This window comes from Pseudonaja textilis, chromosome 3, assembly GCF_049901715.1.
Source record: "Pseudonaja textilis isolate UNSWEBS1 chromosome 3, rPseTex1.2, whole genome shotgun sequence".
Classification (NCBI taxonomy): Eukaryota; Metazoa; Chordata; class Lepidosauria; order Squamata; family Elapidae; genus Pseudonaja; species Pseudonaja textilis.
In genome coordinates, this window is record NC_141992.1 from 21,506,726 (window position 1) to 21,525,883 (window position 19,158).

Below are 19,158 nucleotides of genomic sequence, written 5' to 3' on the forward strand. Positions count from 1 at the left end.
ACCATGATGCTGCTTCTCAGAATAGTCGGGACTAGAACTGCTGTAGTAAAGCCCATTCGAGAATGCTGTAACTTTCCTCCAAGAAGTATTGGAGCAATCAGATGGATTGCATTCTTGAGTCTGCACGCAGGAAGCCTAACATAAAACTCACACTCTGCTTCCCCAGTTATGCACTTTCTCACCTCTTATAACCTTTCAGTCAGAACATTGTCAAGCATCTTCTCAAGTACTCTTAGCAATTCCCTGACAGTTTCCTTTTGCCAATTTATTTCATACTTATTTATTTATTTTAATTCGACCCAGCTCCTTGTCCGGTCTTTTCATCTACTTCCAAAGAACTGTTCAGTTCCATTAAAATGATAAAACAAGTGTTGCAATGGCATAATATTTTTTTCATGTTTGCCATCATTCAAACTCTGAATACTTTTATAAATGGGGAACTCTAATTCAGTAACTATTTGCCAGCCAACCTATAGACCAATCTACACTCCATTGCTTTTTTGGCATTGACTTTAGTTATAGATCATATACATTAGATGCATATTATATTCTATTAGAAAGCCACCTGTTGCCCTCCATGTATTAGGTTTCCATCCTCATCAGCTCCAAGATCCAGATTAGTAAAACCAGATGGTGCACTTTATAGGAAATTGTAAGGTGTATTATATATTCCCTTACTTGAGTGCCAAAACATAGAATGTGTCTACCCTTTGGTTTTGGTTTTGTCATTGACTCAAAACAAACATGGCACTGTGATAATTTCTATTTTAAAAGCCCACTTAATGTTGGAAGTTCCATGTGGTAATAATAGCTGCTTATAAAATAAGCTTGACTTGTTAGTTGCAGGAGCAATGGTGACACAAACCCCAAATTTAGGGGCACTCTCCTTCTGAGAGGTTTCTATTTTGATGGCTGGTAATATTTGATAGAAAACATTTTTGTTTGTTTTTAACCCAAAAAGTTGAGGTGCTCATAATCTTGAAGACGGAACAAAAAGCAATAGGTGAAAACTAATCAAGGAGAAAACCAACCTAGAAATAAGGAGAAATGTCTTGATAGTGAGGACAATCATTGGAACAACTTGCCTTCAGAAACTTGAGTTCTCCATCACTGGAGGTTTTTAAGAAGAGATTGGATAAGCATTTGTCTGAAATGGTAGAGTCTCTGCTTAAGCAGTGGGTTGGAATACAAGACCTCCCTTCCAACACTCTTCTTCTGTAATTCTGTTGAATGCTGGCACAAATGCCCAATTAAATTTCTGCCTTAGATGTAAACACAATCACATCTTGACATATGACTGCCCAATTTACATTTTGAAGGATTAAAAAAAAAAGTGCTAGCGCAAGTGATGATCACTATTATCACAATAGCAAAACAGAATCCTGAATTTGGAAAGGCATGCTTTTTAAAAAATACAGTTGATGCCAACTAACCCTCATTCTTTCTGGGTCTCCAAATGAATCATATCAATCACAGATATCAGCTTTCACATCAGGAGCCCTAAAATTAAAGAATCTCTACCAGAAGAGTAGCTAGCTTCTACTGGAAGATCTTCAGGAAGAGACCATTTGGTGTACCTCTCAACAATTGATTGAAAAAAATCCAAGTCTATCTTTCAAAACAACTTCCTGTCATCTGGGAATTCTGAGAGTTCTCGTCCCAACACATTCAATGGAAACATAACACAACACAAAGGCTGGAAAGTTTACTCCATGGATTTGGAGATCGATTTCTCCCATCTTAATAATCCAAGCAATATGGTAATGGTTAGAATGGCTCACCATATTTCCTTTGTTTTGTATTTTGCTAGAAAAGCTATATGAAACTTGGATTTAATTGCAAGGGAAGAGCCACAGACTAGAAAAAGTCTTGTAGAAGAAAAGATAGGATACGCATATACTATCCTTGACCACTTTGTAATAAAGTGCGAATTAAGTGCAAGTAAACCAAACCAAACCTAGAGACTAAATCAGGATTTGTGGTTACTTTTGGAAGTTGTCACTGTCAAATGAAATTAGGGCTTAAGAGCACACAACTGAATAGCTTCCAAATTATCAATTTCCCACCTGTGAGTCTGAAATGAATCCTTTTCAGTTCTGTTACATTACATCAGGGGTCTTCAAACTTGACAGCTTTAAGATTTGTGGACTTCTGCTTCCAGAATTCCTCCTCCAGTCATGTTAGTTCAGGAATTCTGGGAGTTGAAGTCCACAAGTCTTAAACTTGCATTACAGCTTTGTAATGGCTAGACTCCAGAATCTATCAAACGTATCAATATTTTCAGCAGAAGAATAACAGTATTTCTACAGCTAATCATATTCCAACCTATGTTCTGGCCACTTATGCTCCCAGCAGGCAACTTTATTTTATAATTTGGGTTTTATTATGGCTGAATTCTCACTAAACTTATCACATTTTAGCCTAGCGTGGTGTAGCTTACAAAGTTAATTGAGGAAACCCTGCTGTACAACACAGTATGGATACTGCCTGGGAGCTGAACTTTCTCTGAAACAGTGGCTGCTCAGCTTAAGTATAGTTTCCCATTTCCAAAAGGAGTAATGATCCTCCCACATAATATTGAATGCTTTTCCTCCTCTGAATTATCAATATTGTTACACTAGCTTGCTTCCAGGTGAATTCTTCCATTCTGTTTGCTTTCAAGCAGATTTGGATGAAATTTTTCTTCCTATAAGCACTCACATTAGCCCAAACTCTCAATAAATCATCAACAATGTGCACCTTAAACAGCCTCTTAAATGCACTATTCATGTTCTGCAAAGTTGCTTCTTGCATTAGTATCCTTGGCCTGCCATAATCATAATCATCACTATAATAGCTATAATGATATGGAGTGCTTCCTATATTGTTCAGATGAGTTTTAGAGATGCTGTTGTAGGAAGTGTTTGGCTGAATGACTTGATGACAGTAGTATGGCAGACGCTGTCATTTATTCATGTAATGCCTTAATTTGCTTATTTGCTGGAAGGCAACTGAATCAAACAATTCTATCAATGGTAGTGAAGGGGTCTTGTCTTTACTCTCATTATCCAGTTTCTAGGATTCTTCCTTTCAGGATCATCAGGTGCTAATGTAGAATGCAAACTCAAGTTCTTTATGAAAGGAAACAAGGAGCAATCAGGCAACAGGTGATAGCTACACCATGGTGGGAGAAATTGAAATAAGTAGGCACTCAACTGCAATAGCCTATAAGTGGCTAGAAAGTAATAACAATCTCTGGACCAAAATCTTACTTCATAAGGAAGCAAAGTAAGACCAATTACCTATCCTTGCAGTGACTAATTTTTTTCATAGCCAAGAATCATCATCCTTTGGTTAATAATATGAATAGTTTCTCATTCTGCCTGTAGACATTTTACCTATCATGTGGTCTATGGACCTTTTAAGATAGAGATGCCAGGGATTGAATATAGAGTTTTTAGCATGTAGACTAACCGAACTATGCCTCCACAGATGGCAAAGAGAGCAAAGAATTTGCTTTTATTGAGGCTAGGGTCCTCCAAATTGGAATTTTCCTTGGCAATTGTAATCCAAAGAAATTTATGGCAATCCAAAATGTCCCACAAGTATTAATTTATTTAGAAAATGTATATAGACACCTATTCACTGACTATGACTATAGTTGGCTTATACCCAATAAAAAACTGTTGTGGCTCTGGGCTTGGATTCAGCTCCTGTGATTGATATGAGTTCAAGTGAAGAGGTTATGGCAGAACAATATGAACCGGCCTGGCTTACTGATTGGACTGATAACCAGGATGAGGAGATGGACGTGACAAAGGACGACAGACCTGATGTATTAGAATTGTCAGGACCTTTGACCTCCTCTGGTTCCTTATCTGATCAACAACCGGGAATGGCTGACAGGGAAGTTTTGAGAGAGTCTTCTAGTGGAGATGAGAACTTGGAAAATTTGTGGTTAAATGTAAAAAATAGAAGACGGTTGAAAAGGCAAAATCAGCTGGAGCGAATGAGAAGGGCAAGTCAGTAAATTAGCACGTTGCCTTAATGAGTATAAAAGGACACAGCTGGGCTGGTACATTTCGCCAGGAACAAAATAACTATTTGAGTGAAGACGTTACAGCAAAGAGCTCTGAGGCTGAAGATTTATTGCCAGGACTGGTTTGCCGGACAGAGTAAAGATTTATGCTGTGGTTTCTGCCAGCCGTTATCTTGTAAGACTTCTTTCCATTTGATTTAATTGTGAAACGGCTGCTTTCTGTTTTGTTCGTTTGAATTTCGAAGGGGAGTCATAACAAAAAACAATACAGAAAAAAAGTAAAATTTAAATAATTAAAAAACAATAAATAAAAAAAAATAAAAACAATACAAAACAATACAAAAAAACCCAGACTTCTGGTTTGAGCTTCTTCAGCAATAGACAGAAACCGTGATTCTGTGTGGTTTTGATCCGTGCGCTCCACTGGAGCGCCCTGAGCCAGCTGGTTTCGGGGCTAAGCCACCCCGTAGAGGTGGTGAAGAGGGGGGAGACTGCCAACAGGGTTGAGGAGAGCCGCATCTCTCTTCCTCAGCTGGCCATTACTCCCTTTCCCGAAGGCGGTTGTAGCAGTGGTCAGAAATGGCCACCTCAAAGAAGAACTTGACCAGAAAAGAATGTGCAGGAGGAAGATAAGAAGAGAAAGTTTTGGTTGACCGCGTCAAACAGCAAAAACAACAACTAAGGTACCCTGGAGAGAGAAAAGGGAAAGGATTTGGTTTTTTTGTTCTCTTCCTTTCCCTATACTGACAGACTTAAGCAAGAAATTGGAAAAAAAGTCCACTTTGACATCAATAGGCATTTAAGCTGAAAATAAAATGTCAAAGGGATAATAAAGATTTCTGGATACTTAAAAGCGTTTGAAAACAGGAAAGGAGAGAAAAAGAATAAAAAGGCAGGATCTGGAAGGGAGGAGACTGCCTGGAATTAAAAAGAACTTACAGTAAATTCTCAACAAGACTTCTAAAAGATACATTTTAACTGAAACATGGCAACAAAATAGCAAAACCCCAGGAAGAGAAAGTGAAAAAAGAAGTAAGAAGAAACAGTTCAGGAGTATTTGGATTCTTGATGATTTCTGGATTTTTGGTTACTGCATTTGAATGACTAAAATTGGGTGGTTGTTTAAAAGTGTTTAAAATGACACCACTTTTAGAAGAACTGAAAATGGAACTTAAAAAGTACAAAGAAGATGCGCAAGAAGGGAGGGGTTCTTTTCGCTTCGTATTTCAATTCTTAGAAATGGAGAACAAGAAGATTGGGACAAAGAAGCCATCTTTAATGAACAAGTGATTTTATGTGGGGAAAAAAAGGAAAGAGGGGAAAGAGAATGAAAAGTTTAAGATTTGGAAAAACAACCCCAAAAAGAATAGTTTGAAAAATAAGTATAAAATTAGAAAGCAACAGAAGAGGGAAATACAGAAGAGAGAATTAAAAAGGGGAGGGAGAAGGAGAAAGGGAAGAAGGAAAGGAAAAGAAGTTATAAGGGACAGAAACAAGATATAGAGAAACAGGGCCCATTTAGAGATAATGGGTGAAAATCAAATTGAAAAAGGGATTCTGCAAAGGTACATAAGATAGTATTGTTATACTAGAAATAGAAATAATTTCAGAAAATATGAAACAGTGTATGATTAAAATGATGGATAAAATAGTTATCATAATTTAATGGAATGTTTGTTAATAAATAAATGTAATAAAATGAATATTTAATGATTTATAAAAGATAAGTGAAGAGAAATAGGGGGAAATTAAATTATGGAAAGATAAAACGTGTCCCCAAGGAAGTATGATATTTAATTGAAAAGAAATGTTAAAGATGTTAAGACTTTAATGAATATCAATGATACAATTGAATTGGAATGGAATGAGTGTTTTAATTACATATATTTATAATCCTTTTTAAAAGAATATAGTGTCTATTTTAAGAATGTACCAAGCAGAATTCAATTGGAAGTTATGTACTATATTGAATGTTATAACCTTAAGGTATACATTGAAGTTTAAATAAGAGTTGAATGGATAAAATTAAAAGATATAAAGGTGTCATACTCCAATTAGTAACTACAGGAGAAAATTTGTTTAATGAGAAAAGATAATATGAAATTGAAGCAGGACAGACAAAAGTATAAATATAATGATTTGAATTGAGATGAGATGATCAAAATAAAGTCGAGAAAATTAAAAGAGGGGGAAAAGCTATCTAGAAAATGTAAAATAGTAATAAGATATGGAATAGAACACAAAAATGAGCATGAAATTGAGTTTGTGTGTATGAAGAAGTACAACCAGGGACCATGCTATTTTCAAAAAAGATGTTTTACTTGTATTGTGTCTTTTGTGTGTGTGTGTGAAAACCCAAATAAAATTTTTATAATTAAAAAAAGAACCAACTACCCATCCCCAGTAACAACACACAGTCCAATAACCCATCATACTTGAGGTTCCCCAGGCCCGCTGACAAAATAGAGTCTTCAGGGCCTCACAAAAGAATGTTAAAATAGGGGGCAGCCTAATTTCTGCAGGGATGATGTTCCAAAGGGAGGGAGTCACCATGGAGAAGTCCCGCCAGATGTACCTCCTAATGGGACAGGACCTGCTACATTCCTTGCCTCCCTGCTCTGGTGGTTTGGGAGGATGTGACCAGCAAGAGACGGTCCCTCAGATAATCTGGTCTTAAGCCATGAAAGGTATGCATGCTACCATTGCTTTTCTCTAAGGTTTCAATTCATGCTACTTCTATTCTGAATGTCTGAGGAAGAATTGAAAGGATGCTCCTTCCATTTTCTCTATGCCTCCCCAGATGCTTAGGTTTGTAGGGAGAAAGCTAATTGGTGCGGCTTCCATCAGGTTTTGTTAAAGGGGTGAAGGGGAGGAGGAAGGAATGCAGTTCGCAACTTGAAGAGTTGTTCCCCTCATATCAGAGAAGATATTTATGTTAGTTTATCAAATGTGTTAAAATTTTCAAACTTCTTAGGAGTAAGGCCATCAAAAAAACAAACTAAACCATACCCTGAAGATAATTTAACTTAGAATTTTGGCAAGCAAATTTTCACAATGGAAAATTGACTTTATGCTTCTAAAATAAACTACTGGGGCTATGTTGTTTAGATGAAATTATTGGAATTTCCTGTAGATGGCAGTCTAATATCAGAGAGTACTGAAATAGTTTAAAGGGGAAACTTAAAAAAAAAAGATGTTAAAAAGTCAAGCTCCAGATGACTCTATAGATGAATGCTTGGCATTTTCACCTGTCTTTAGTAATAAGTCTGTTTTTCTCGTCCATCATGACATCTGCTGAAAATCACTCCAGAAAACTGTTTTCCTGGGCAGAGGCTGACGTATAGTGGTGGGAGACTTTCTTACACCTACAAAGATCAACTATGATGGCTTTGCAAGATTGTACTTGAAGTTACTTCTGTCTGGAAGCAGACTGAATATACTATTAATGAAGACAGCAGGGAGGAGAGCAACACATTAGCTTGTCTGACTTCAATTCTCACCAGTTTCCCTTGAAGATATGGGCAGGGTGCTTACGAAGCTCAGGTCTCTTCCTGCCTTTCTGCTTTCTTCTTATCTTGGTTGGTTCTTACTGGGATGAATCTACTTAGGGTGCAATTCTATTACTAGCGCCTTTCTCTTCTGGGGTTGTTGCCATTTTCCTTGAAACAGATAAGAGTGTTTTCCCAATTAAAATAACTTACTTAGATTCTCCTGTTTTCAACAGCTACAAGAACAGTTTCTATGTTACTATTCTTCACCAAGGAAGTTGATCAGGTGGTGGCTGAGCCATTCTTGGAATTCCTGTATGATACTGATTACCGAGATCCAGTTTAGTCCAGCTTCTGGCTGGAGTATGTCATTGAGATAGTTTTGGTCACTCAGATGAATGATCTCTTAAGGAGGCACGACCATAGAACGTGCACCTCTTCATGCTCATGGATTTCTCAATCCCTTTTGATACCATCAATCATAAACACTTGATGGAGTTGTGGGTTAAAAGTCACAGCTTGGTCCCAATCATATCTTGAGGACAGATTCCAAATGTTAGTACTGAGATATTTCTTCTATTCCTACCCCTAGAATGTTTTCCTGCGTTCTTCAATACCAGAGCTCTCCAAACTTGGCAACTTTAAGACTTGTGGACTTCAAGTCCAAGAATTCTAGGAATTGAAGTCCACAAGTCTTAAAGTTGCCAGGTTTGTTCAACACAGATAGTCCTCAACTTACAATCCCAATCAAGCCCAAAATTTGTGTTGCTAAGTGAAAAATATGTTAAATGAGTCTTGCCCCATTTTACGACTTTTCAACCGTCATGTTTGTTAAATGAATCCCTGCAGTTCTTAAATTAGTAACACAGTTGTTAGTTGAATCTGGTTTGCCCATCAACTTTGCTTGTTAGAAGATCGCGAAAGGGGACCACATGATTCTGGGACACTGCCACCGTCATAAAAGTGAGTCAGTTGTCAAGCATCCGAATGTAAATCGCGTGACCGTAGGGATGATGCAATGGTCATAAGTGTGAAAAATGGTCATAAGCCACTTTTCTCTAGTGCCGTTGTTACTTCAAAAGGTCACTAAATAAACTGTTTTAAGTCAAGGACTACCTGTATCTTATTTGAAGCCTCAGGAGAATCATCAATCAAATCAAACATTTATTGTCAATGCCCAACATGTGTACAATGAAATTGAAATGAGCCTCCTTGGTGCTGGCCCTGCAAGTCTATCATATTAAACCTAATTGTGGTATTTATGTTGTATTTAGAAGTCTGACAGCCCATGGATAAAAGCTATTTTTCAGAGAAGGTGGAGCTGGGTGCCACATTTACAAGGATGACACCCAAATAGAATTCTCCTTTCTGCCTTCTTCTGTCTTCTCCTGACTGGACTGGACTGGGATATAGGTAAGGCATAACTAACCAAAGCCTAGTACAAACAAATATAATGGTTTGGTACAGAGGTGGCATTCAGCAGGTTCTGACCAGTTCTGGAGAACTGGTAGCAGAAACTTTGAGTAGTTCGGAAAACTGACAAATACCACCTCTGACTGGCCCCACCCCCATCTATTCTCTGCCTCATCTATTCTCTGCTGATCGGCTGGGTCTTCTTTTGTTGCCTTGCACAGGAGAACGGAGTTGGAAAGCAGGTTAGTGGGGTGGGGAGGGAATGGAGATTTTACAGTATCCTTTCCCTGCCACGCCCACCAAGACACACCCACCAAGGCACGCCCACAGAACCGGTAGTAAAAAAATTTGAATCGTACCACTGGTTTGGTAGTCAGAAATAATTCTGATTGGAGGGAACAGATCTTGATGGGGTTGCATTCCCTTGAAAGGCAAGATTTTTCAGGCTGGGGTGCTTTTGATTCCACTGTCTTGAGTACTCAGGTGAGCAAGATGATAAGGGCCCTTCTTTCACCTGTTTAACCAACTTTTTGCCCTCAAAGAGGGCTGTTTTGGATTTTGTGATCCCTGCTTTAGTTATACCTCCTAAATAAATTATTGTAATGCCTTTGGAACATAGAAGCCAGATTTCTAATAAATATTCTCTATTCCACATTTTATTCACTGTCTGATTGGAAAAGAAACATGAATCTCTATTTTTATGATGAAACATTTCCTGTGCATCTTTTTGTTTTGCTGGTTTTATGTTGTGTATGATTGGTTTTTTTATTTTTGTGATTTTACTATTGTTGTGTTTTCTTTACGGTGCTGCAATTAACTGATTAATTGTTGATGTTTAGTGTTCTTTAATATTATACATTGCTTTGGGCTGGCAGGCCAGTAGCAGGCAGGTATAAATTCAACAATCAATACTTTGTAGAATAAAATTAAAATAAAACTTAGAGTAAAGTTAAGGACAGCTCAATGATGCTTTGTCTAATTACCTGTCTTCTTTTTCTATTTCCCTCAAGCTTATTAAGCATAATTGTTTTTTCCACTCCTTTGTCCACCTGCATTACACATCCAGAATATGTGAGTTTCTATTTGCTGGTATCACCTCAAGGGAGCAGTCAGTCTTTATTTGCTCCAAAAGTGATTGATAGGCTCTTCTTGGAGTCATGGTACTCTTAGTAAACATCTCTAAATCCATAATTCAAAGGCATCTATCTTCTTTCTCTCACTTTTTTTTTAAGTGCCCAACTTTCAAGGCTATACATTACCTCTGGAAAGACCATTGCTTTAGCTAGTCTGATCTCTGCTGTCATTGAAATATCCTTATCCTTCACAATCCTGTCCAAATTTGTCATTGTCTTCCACCTTAGGATTAATTTTTTCTTTGCTTTTCCAACATTCTGTCCATCTTTATCTACTGACATTCTAGAGAGGTTTACTGTGTATAGGTCAAATCGTTAAAACCAAAATCCAAATATGACACCAGGACACAGTGGAACTGTATTATTTGGATGCCCCATAACTACCATTTTGCCATAGCAACAAACCCTTTGTATCAGAGAAACAATCTTCTTTTCTTCCTCTTCTCTTTCCTTCTACCTTTCCCAGCATTTTTACTGATAGACATATGGGGACATTCCCATAGATTTGCAATGTTTCCATACCTTTCATTGTTTAGCAATAACATTATTCCCCTCTTGCTGAAAATTATAGTGCTGAAATGAAGCTGGTGGAAAGCAGAAGCATAGAAGACTTTCTACGGGTTGGAGCATGCACGAGAGTTACACCAGACAAAATACAAGCCACAGTTCATTCTGGTTAGAATATGATTATGCACCACTAAGTCAGTGTTTACTTTCAGTGACTACACAGATAGATTTTCTCCATGGGTATCTATTCCTAGCCTGGTCTTTCAGGTTTTCTAATGATAGACTCATCACCACTGTAAATTGAATCCATCCAGTTCTACTGGTTTTATTTCTCTTCTCTTCCCTTCTACCTTTCCCAGCATCTGAGCTTTCTCCAGTGAACTATGTCTTTACATAATTTGCCGAAAGAAAGGATAATTAGAGCCTGGTCATTTGTGTTTCTATTGAGCGCTCTGGGTTGATTTGCTCAATGATCCATTTCTTTATTTTGTTTGCTATCCGCAGTATTCTCTGGACTCATCTCCAACACTAAAGTTCAAAAGTAGCAATGCTCATCCTGTCCTGCTTGTATTTATTTAATTGTAAGTCCACAGCGGCTCAGTTTGGTTTAGGATAATTGCATTATTGCAGTAGAAATAGAAAGCCAATCTGATATGACTAGTTTATATAGATAGAATCTATTCTACAACATTTGTAAAGGATTAATAGAGTAATTGTGCCTTGTGGAAATACAAAAAACAAACAAACCCCACCTTACTTGACTTAGTTAGGCTGTGATTAAGTGGTTAAAATTAACCCTAAACAGACCTAATCATGGGGTTAAGCTAATCTTACCAATTTGGTTGTATCCTGAAAACACCTATACCAGTTGTTTATATTGTATTACTCTTGTGTGCTTTGGAGAGTCAAGCTATTCTTCAAAGCACCTGAGGGCATGACAAGAAGCAATGGGTGGAAATAATCAAGGAGAGAAACAACTTTAGAACTAAGGAGAAATTTCCTGACAGTTAGAACAATTAATCAGTGGAACAATTTGCCTCCAGGAGTTGGAAATGCTCCAACACTGGAAGTTTTTTAAAAGATGTTGGATAACCATTTGTCTGAAGTGGTGTAGGGTTTCCTGCCTGGGCAGGGGGTTGGACTAGAAGATCTCCAAGGTCCCTTCCAGCTCTGTTGTTCTGTTCTGTTTTATTCTGTTCTGTTATTGACTTTTAACCTATATAATTCAGAAAAAAAAAATCTGTACAGAAAAGATTGATGAAAAATCAAGCTCTTCCATTACAGTGACTCTGATTCACAAAATAGTAGCTTCTGATCTGATTTCTGCCTTCTAGAATTATTAGTAAAGGACTCTGACTGAATTAGAGATTGGTTATATCAAGACCACTGTCAAAACAGGGCCATAAATTAGGATAAAATGAATCTTCATTCAAATAGCAAATAAGAAATTGGAGTCTTCAAATATTATTGAAAGGACTACATCAGTGGTGGGATTCAATTTTTTTTTTACTACCGGTTCTGTGGGCGTGGCTTGGTGGGCGTGGCAGGGGAAGGATACTGTAAAACCTCCAGTCAGAGGTGGTATTTGCCAGTTCTCCAAAATACTCAAAATTTCCGCTACTGGTTATCCAGAACTGGTCAGAACCTGCTGAACACCACCTCTGGACTATACTAACCTGATGCTTTCTTGATGACCTTTGCAGGATCATCAGGCTTCCTGACTCACATATTGTAATCCTCAGCCAGTATGTCCTGTGAGGATTGTGTCACTAGCTGGTGTTTTCTTTATTCTCTTAAGCCTTGTTCCAAGAAGCAAACACCTTCGGCTGAAACAGCTGCAATGCCTCTTTATCCTTCGCAAAGCTTAACACAGAAATTTGCTAACATATATTTTCATTTAAAAAAAAACAGAATTGTGAATGAACGTATCTCCACTACCTTGCTTCTGAGAACTGATTTTATTTTAGTATTTACAAACTTCCCTGAAGCACACAAAAAAAGCCCCCACCAAAAAGGTCAGGCCTAATCCCAAATTACTGTATTCCTATGCTGCCCTGTCCCTTTCGACGCAGCCTCCCTTGATCCAAAATACACATTGTCTTTCCCTCAGGATTCCAGACTTGCCCTTAGCTCTGTCTTCCATACAGGTAGAACATGCTCAGCTGAAATGCAGAAATGGAGCTTTATGGGAAAAATGATTAGGGAAAACAACAACAACAATGAGACCTTCTTTTAGACGGTTGAACCTATCTGACCTCGACTGGTCTCAAAATTCCTAAGCAGAATTGGACCTATTTAACAGCAATAGAATTTAGACTTATATACCACTTCACAGTGCTTTACAGCCTTCTCTAAGCATTTTACAGAGTCAGCATATTGCCCCCAGCAATCTGGGTCCACATTTTACTGACTTCAGAAGAATGGAAGGCTGATTCAGCCTTGAGCCTGTGAGAATCAAATTGCTGGCATTCAGCAGAATTAGCCTGCAATACTGCATCCTAACCACTGCGCCTCTCTTAATACCTGTATTTGGAATGTTCCATAAGGAGCGGGGTGTGATGCTAGTTCGCATCCACATAGTGCACCTTGGATAGCATGGTAGTGTAAACCAAATGACTAGAAACAATCTGCAGCCAGGCTACATTGAAGAATTGGCAGTTAACGACAGTTGGCAGTCAGACATCTTTGTAGAACTCCAGGCTCTCTAAACACATGGCAATGGATAACGAGAAAAATCCTCCACTCCTCTACTTGTAACAGAATATCTTATGCTACCAGAATTGAAATTTTAGGCTTAGACAACTTAGAACTATGCTGCCTTCAGTCCGACCTAAGCGTAGTACATAAAATTATCTATTGCAGTGTCCTACCCATCAATGTCTACTTCAGCTTCAACCACAACAACACATGAGCACATAATAGATACAAACTCAAGGAAAACTGCACCAAATTCGATTGCAGGAAATATGACTTCAGCAACAGAGTGGTCAATGCCTAGAATGCACTACCTGACTCTGTGGTTTCTTCACTAAACCCCCAAAACTTCAACCTTAGATTATCTACTGTTGACCGCACCCCATTCCTAAGAGGTCTTTAAGGTGTGTGCATAAGCGCACCAATGTGCCTGCCATCCCTGTCCTAATATTCCCTTTTATTCGTATCCATTTCATGTATTAATAATCATGTTTATACTTGTACCTGTTATTTAATACATACTTGACAAATAAATAAATTTTAAAAATGAACAAAATGGGCCTTCTAAAGCCCCAAGGGTGAAAGGGCACTCAATTACCATCAAGAAAACGCTCTCAGCAGTTGGCTCCATCACATTCTGAATTCACCCAACCTGGACATTAACATCTGAACCACTATAAGTCCATGTATTTGCCATATGCTAAATAAATAAATAAACCCACAAGGAGCCAATGACAAACTACTTCTCAACATATCCAAGTAACCTTATGGGAGTCCAGTCTGAGACAAAAAAGACTTTCCAATTATTGCCTTCTCCATCATGCTACGCATTCTCCTTCACTCCCTTTCCATTTTCAAGGGACAAGAATTATAATGATTTGCAAATCAAACATTAAAATAAAATCCAGATTTCTCAGGAATCCAAGGGAGATAGAGACTACTGCAGCAGAATTCAACTTTTATAATCTAAGGTCTTTTGATTTTGCTTTGGATTAATTCTCTTGACTATTGCAGTGTACAGCGTGACTGCAACTTATCAGACAAATGTACAGGTTGCTGTTCAAGTTATGATGGATCTGCATCAAAAGAGAACCCAGTTTTGAAGTACTGATGTCCCCGTGTTCATATGATTGCATTTTGGCAGCCAGATCACATTTTTCAGTCATTTGTAATAGCCGCACTGTCAAATGACCATAAGTCATGATGTTTTTGCTACCATAGAAACTGGCATTTACTTCCAGTTTCTGGCAAAAACTGGCCCACAGTGAACACTGGGCTCGCTTAACAGTTATGGTAGTGTTTTCTCAACCATGACTGCTTTAAGCTGTGTGGACTTTAACTCCCAGAATTCCCCTACCTATAGACAAAGTGGCTGGAGAATTCTGGGAGCTGAAGTCCACACAGCTTAAAGTGGCCAAGGCTGAGAAACACTGAGCTATGGCATTTGCTTAACAGCCACCACAAAAAATGGTTATCAAAACAGATCCGGGAGCATGGTAGCTTTATGACAATTATGACTTACAACAAGTAGCAACAAGGATGCATTGGAATCTCCAGGCTAAGCTGTGGACTACCTGTAGACAAATGGGAAAGATTATCTTCTATCACAAGCAACCATTTTTAAGAGTTTGAAGGTGATGTGACACCCTTAGATATAGATTAGTTTCTTTGATCTTTTTAAAATATCAGGTACAATGTTTCCTCTAGTTTTGGAATCACTGCGACCACCTTCAAATTTCATATGGTTAGAGCAGATGTCAAGATTGAAGAAAGGAGTATATTTATCACATCCCTTTCAAAACTCTGAAATACTGTGGCCTTTTTCCATTGAACAAAATGTTTTTTATGTCCTGCTGTGTAACAGCTGTTGTGCATAAAGGTGCTTCTAATCACATTGCTTGCAACTGTAGGAGGAAAAAAGAACTTCAAATTAATCTTTGTCTCAAATTATAAGGTATCTGGGCTTCAAGTTGCTTTACAAGTCAAAATCAACACATTGAAATACCTTGGGAAAGGGGGAAAAGTTAGTGGAAGCCAGTTTGGATATTAAAACTGAAGAACTCAAGTAAGCCATCCTTGCAACGAGTGAGTAGATTGCTTTCTTTTAAAATTCAGATTCTTTCTAGTAATAACAAGACCTGGCAAAAGCTAAGAATGGGAAAATTGAAGAAAGATACCAAGGGCTGCACAAGACCAAACCTTGAGAACAAATCCATATAAAGCCAGAATTGAGAAGACAACAACAAACAGCAAATGCCTTCTTTGCAAAGAAAATGAAGAAATAGTGGACCACCTGGTTACCTGCTGAATGATCGCACAGACTGACCAACACAACAGCATGACAAAGTAGCAACAAGGATGCATTGGAATATCTGTAAGAATTTTTGCTTGCACTTGCCTACAAACAAAAACTGGTGGGACCACAAAATAAACAAATCAGTAGAAAATGAAGAAGTTAAAATGCTCTGGGAATTCAAACAGATAAGCATCTGGCACACAACACCCCACACATAACTATTGGTGATAAGAAAGATAAAAATGTCTAAATTGTAAATGTTGCAGTACCTAAAAATAGCAGGATATATGAGAAAGAACTGGAGAAAATTGCAAAATAAAAGACCTGCAAATATTGTGGAAGTAGAACAACTGTGGAAAAAGAAAGCACAGGTAGTACCAATAGTTAATTGGCTCCTTGGGTGCAATCCCAAAACATTGGAGCATCACTTGAATACTAAAGACATTCACAAAACCACTACCAGACAATTATGAAAGGCAACTTACCTTCTGCATTGATACCTTTAACAACATCCAACAGCAACATCTATCTATCCCAGGTCATTGGGAAGGACTTGATAAATGGATAAAAGTGCAAAATCCAGCCTAAACATCTGACTGCTGTGAGACCATAATTCTTGAACTTGTATACCATCTGACTCTTAATGATTCTAGCTAGCTAATGACAACCAAACAAATTACAATAATAAAAGACAAAGGTAAAAACTGGCAAGCTCAATGAAGTGGTGAGTCTCACATTCCCTCACCAAAAACCTAGGTGAAAAGTCAGGTCTTTGAAGCTCTTCTAAACAACAGCAGAGTGGAGACAATCTGGATCATAGGAGTAACCTCATTCCAAAGGGCAAATGCTGCTGAGAGAAAATGCACTTTCAGGAACCTGAGAGCAGGGGTGGGATTCTACCAGTTCGCACCTATTCGCTAGAACCGGTTGTTAACATTCTAAGCAGTTCAGAGAACCGATTGTTAGAAGAAATTACTGGCCTAATCCTGTAAGGAAGGCAGGAAGGAAACATGCTGGTGTTGCTTACAGAAACTGCCTCTCTGTTAACCCTTATTACATTCTTGGCAGGACTAGGCTTCCTCTCTCAGGAACATTTCTGGAGTTTTTTTCCCTCCTTTGCTGGTACTTTGCTTGTGTGGAGTGACCAAAGTTACAATGGCACTGAAAAAAGTGACATGACCATTTTTCACACTTACGACTGTTGCAGCATCCCCACAGTCATGAAAGGTGAGGAGATGCGTGCCTCGAAGTGAGTGATATTGAGTTGGCCACACCCAGCCTGTCACATGACCACCAAGCCATGTCCACCCAGTCAGATGACTACCAAGCCATGCCCACCAACTAAGCCACGCCCACAGAATCGGTTGTTAAAAAAATTGAATCCCACCCCTGCCTGAGAATTGTCAATGTTTAAGGAACTTGGGGTGTATCTACCCTTCAGAATCGAATTAGTTTGGTAGATGTTATGGAAGATAGATGGTCTCTCAAGAAACCAACCCCTATGACATGTAGAGCTTTAGAGCACTTTGAATGACATCTGGAGGCAAACCAGCTACCAGTTTAGCTTGCAAAGCAGACACATACTGAGGCCATTGCCTTCTGAAACAGTTGAAGCTTCTTGGAGGTCTTCAAGGATAGCCCCAACTTCTACAATTCCCATCTCCACAAGTGAGATCACAAAGAAGGCAGGCACCAGTTTGGGGAAGGAACACTACTTCCAGCAATTCACCTCAGTTGAGAAAGTATAATAGAACAACAGAATTGGAAAGGCTCTTGGAGATCTTCTAGTCCAACTTACTACTTGAGTAGGAAACCCTATATCATTTCGGACAAATGGTTGTCCACTGTCTTATTAAAAATACCCAGTGTTGGAGCACCTACAACTTCTAGAGGCAAGTTGTTTCTCTGATTAATTGTTCTAACTATCGGGAAACTTCTCCTTATTTCTAAGTTGGTTCTCTCCTTGATTAATTTCCATCCATTGCTTCTTATTCTGCTTTCAGATGCTTTGAAGAATAGGTTGACCCCTATTTTTTTGTGGCAGCCCCTTAGATATTGGAACACTGCTATCATGCCATCCCTCGTCCCAAGTTTTTGAGCACTCTGGAAATGGAAAGATTTGTGATAAAACGGTCTGTGATCCATGAAAGTCTATGTGATAATAAATTTGTCAGATGTTAAGATGTCACAAGACTTTTTTGCTGCAAGGGATTCTTGCACTCTTTATTAAGTGGAAATTCATACAAAGTTTACATTTATGTCTCGCAGTTTCAACTTATTTGAGCAAATTACAGCTTATGGATTTAGTTTTGCTTCACACAGTAATGCAGTGGCAACTATCTGAGGTATTGCTGCTTAGGCCATTTTGTAACATGAGGACTGTGCTTCAGCAATTCAGGTCTGTGAAATAATTAAGAATTTTAGACTAAATTCCAAAATCACTTCTTCTAGAAGTCTAAAGGGACTATTATTTATATCAAATGGCCTGAAAAAAATACAAAACAGTTGGCTTCCTGCTTAAATTTTGCCTCCTACCACTTTAGCAAAGTGATTATTATTTTTGTTCCCTTGGTTAAAAAAAAAACATATGCATTCATTGATTCTAGTTTGAAAATAATTACCAGATTTATATGGAAAAGAAAGTATCATTTGGAACTTGACTCTATTTCAGGGATTGCCAACCTTTTGGACCTCAGGGACCACCAAACTCATAATTTTAAAACCCAGGGACCACTAACCGGTTCTGTGGGCATGGCCTAATTTGTGGGTGTGGCTTGGTGGGCATGTGACTGGCTGGGCATGGCTTGTATGTAAATATTATAAATATTTATATAAATATAAATATATATAAATATAAATATATAATTTTGAATTTTTTATAAAAAAGAGCAATTTTTACCCAAAATCAGGCAAAGCAGGCAGGCAAATTGAGTTGCTCACAGAATCACAAATTCACTCAGAGATCTATCTATCTGCCATCGGCTAGCTCAGTCTGTCACATAAAATTTGCTAGCAAGCAAACTCACAAAATTAACTCACAACACACCATGTATGTAAATATTGATATATATTTTTTTATTAAAAAAGAGCAACTTTTTCCCAAAATCAGGCAAAGCAGGCAGGCAGATTGAGTTGCTCACAGAATCATTCAGTGATCTATCTATCTGCCATTGGCTAGCTCAGTCTGTCACATAAAATTTGCTTGCTGTGAGTCTGCACTGAATAATAGAACCTTCAGTCCTAAGGGAAGTTTGGCTGTGCCTAAAAGCAGAGCCGAAGATCGAAAGACTAGCTAGAAAGCAAGAAATCCTACCATTTCCTGCTTCCTAGCTAATCGAAATCCCGGCACAGCAGAAAAGCTGATAGTCGGAAAAATAGCAATTTAGCAGGCAAGTTTGCCAGGTAAGAAGTGAGTAAGCAGGGAGGGTTCCCATGGGCCATGTGGGTGGTGCAGCCTTGTATTTCTGGGCAGCCAGGATTAATTGCTTTGGGGGGGTACTCTGAGGGTGAGATTTCTCTGTGGCCAACAAGAATTTTCTTGCAGGCCGTGGCCCACCGGTTGGGCCAAATAGAGCACCAGTCGCTGCTCTGTTTCATCACAGGAAATCC